Source organism: Nuphar pumila, chromosome 6 (assembly GCF_984573655.1).
Source record: "Nuphar pumila chromosome 6, dmNupPumi1.hap1.1, whole genome shotgun sequence".
Taxonomy (NCBI): Eukaryota; Viridiplantae; Streptophyta; class Magnoliopsida; order Nymphaeales; family Nymphaeaceae; genus Nuphar; species Nuphar pumila.
This window is the reverse complement of record NC_143254.1, coordinates 42,103,888-42,106,708: the sequence shown is the minus strand read 5'-3', so window position 1 is coordinate 42,106,708 and position 2,821 is coordinate 42,103,888. Positions and strand designations below refer to the sequence as shown.

General features: G+C 36.1%; 1 pseudogene across 1 annotated transcript; it reads left to right on the top strand.

The window, feature by feature from the left end:
• Window positions 1–620: 620 nt before the first annotated feature.
• On the top strand, window positions 621–2,537 carry LOC149834720 (BTB/POZ domain-containing protein At3g22104 pseudogene; annotated as a pseudogene). The gene is made up of 3 exons (XR_016432416.1): window positions 621–1,496; window positions 2,192–2,440; window positions 2,490–2,537. The product of XR_016432416.1 is annotated as a BTB/POZ domain-containing protein At3g22104 pseudogene (transcript).
• Window positions 2,538–2,821: the final 284 nt, after the last annotated feature.

Sequence of the window (2,821 nt, the reverse complement as noted above, 5' to 3'; positions counted from 1 at the left end):
TTTATTTCTAATTTCTGCTTTAGATCTTTATTTTCATATCTTAAATGATTCTGTTAGCGTGTATTTTGTTTTCACAATTTGTTGTGCATTGTCTTTTAGTTCTTTTCATTGTTTACTTTTTCCTGATAAGAATTTATTAGTGATTTCAGAAAGTTCACTTTCTTCACCGCTTACTTCAAATAGTCTGAATCTTTTTTTACGCTAGGTTTTTTCAATCTCAAATCTCCATTCTGTTTGCCTGTTCTCCTACTGAAAGATCTTGATGGTTTACTTTTTCATCCTGTTATTTTTTCACCCTTTGTGCTTCATTGCTGAATCTGACCTTTTGACAAGCAGAGCATCGCATAAAGTTTGCATCTTGTTATATAACTGACAGTTTTTGGTCTCTTTGCTTGCAGAGAATTCTATCATCTTTTTCAGGTAAATTGTGTCATCTTTTCCAAAAGTCATCAATCTCTGTCACCAACCATCATGGCCGACCTCTGAAAGTCATACTCCATGATTTTCCAGGGGGTTCAGAGGCATTTGAACTATTGACAAAGTTCTGTTACAACAATGGGAAAATTCATATAATTCCTTCCAACCTTTGCCTTCTTCATTGTGCTGCTATTTTCATGGAGATGAAGGAAGAGATCTGTTCAAACAACTTAATTGAACAGACAGAACGATCACTTCAAGGGATTGTGTATTGGACTTGGTCAGAGAATTTGGTGGCCTTGAAGCAATGCCAAGAATTTATACCTGCAGCATCTTCATCAGGAATCCTGCAGAAAATCGTAGACTCTATGCTGTTGAAAATAATATCAAATAGTGATTCAAGTCCTCCTAATTCTTCACCTGAGAGCTCAGTCCGATTTTCTTGTGATACGAAAAGCGAATTCTTAAAGAACAATGACCGAGCTTGGTGGTTTGAAGATTTATCTATTTTGAGCCCCCAAGTTATTGAGAAGTTGATCATGGCCATGATCAACCATAAAATTGATAATCTTATCCTCAGTAGGTTCCTGTTCTGTTACTTGAAGTCCCGTTTCGCCTCTTCAACACCCATGGAAAAATTGGAAGCTATAGAGGCTGTTGTAAATCTGTTAAATTTGCTTGATAAAAACTATGTTTCATGTAAAGGACTGTTTGGAATTCTTAGAGTGGCTTCTGGTTTGGCAATGAACAAGTGTTGTAAGGACAAGTTGGTGACTATGATTGGTTCACGGCTTGATCAGGCAACATTGGATAATCTACTCCTTCCTGCACCAATTGGGATGGGATATCTATATGATGTGAAATTGGTCTTGAGATTTGTGAAATCCTTTGTTGGTGGAGATGGGGTTTCTCCAGCTGCACTGAAGAGGGTGGGAATCTTGATGGACAAATACATAACAGAAGTGGCCCCTGATTCTTGTTTAAAACCATCAAAATTCATTGCATTAGTGAAGGCCCTGCCAGACTCTGCAAGAGAATCATATGATGAGATTTACAGAGCCTTGGATATGTACCTTGAGGTAATACTTTTTCTATTGCAATGTTTTATGAAAACTGTAATTGGGATTTATGAAAACATATAGGTTTCTGTCTTTTAGTTTTGTTCGTTATAGTTGTATAATTTCTTTGGCAGTCTTTATCTGAGTCATAAATTATTTGCTTTGAGTCACAAATCTTATACGTTTACTCAATGTTAGTGTCTACAAATGGGTTCTGCAACTTTGCAAGTGTGCATATAAACAAGTTGATGTCAGAAACTCTTCATGTTGAAGCTTTCTTAGTTCACTCAGTGTTTTTCTCTTTCTAGATGTCTACAGCTTCCCTGTTGCAAATTTTTTATAAAGCGAAAATCTTTTATTTCTAATGGTGTTGCACTTTTTTTATAATGGTTTTGCAATTTTAATAAGAAAAGCTAGAAAAAGAGAGCAAACAATGAATCCAATTCAGCAAAGTGTTCTATTGATTTCAATGACAACATCAAACAGGTTCTCTCCTTTCTAAGGCACAACACGGTTAACTAATGTCTATCTTGTGAAGGCCTCGAGCCGTTAAGGATTTTGGTTGTTATGGATTTAATTTTCTTTATTATATGTTCTGTATCTGAAAATTTAAATCCACTTGTTTTCTTTTGTTGTTTTTCCATTTCTAGATCCAATATGACCTTGCAACTTTGTAAATTATATCTGATCATGTCCTTGGTTAATGATATCAACAGGTACATACGGGACTATCAGATGAAGAGAAGATGAAGATCTGCAGAGTTTTGAATCATGAGAAACTCTCACTTGAAGTCTGCAAGCATATTGCTCAGAACTGCAGGATCCCTTCAAGGGCTGCAATGCAAGCTGTAGTCTGTCAACAATCAAAGCTCAAGAGCTTACTTGAGGGCTCTGATCATCTCCTACTTAACATGAACTCTCCCTCTTCCTGCAAGAACAAAGCTAGCAAAGATAGCAAGCAAGAAGTTGGCGACCAAATCGTTCTCTTCGCAAAGAAGCTCGATCTCTCGACAGAAAATGAGAAACTCAAAGATGGCTTTCAAGGGATGCAGTGGAAGGTGATGGAGTTGGAAAAGATGTTCAGGAAAATGCAGACTGAGATGTCCAAGATCACAAAGAATAAAGTAGGAAGCCATGGCAATGCAAGACTACCTAGAATGTGTTCATGATATTTATAATTTTTTTTTTTATTTCTTTCTTCATAATTTGTGTGAAGTAAATATTTGTTTAATGCTTATGTATTGGATATATGTTTTTCTATTCTAGAAATGAAAAATGTGCACTTTGGCCACAAAAAGCCCAATGCTTCATATGTTGGTGGAGAGAGAGTATTTTGGACATGTTTG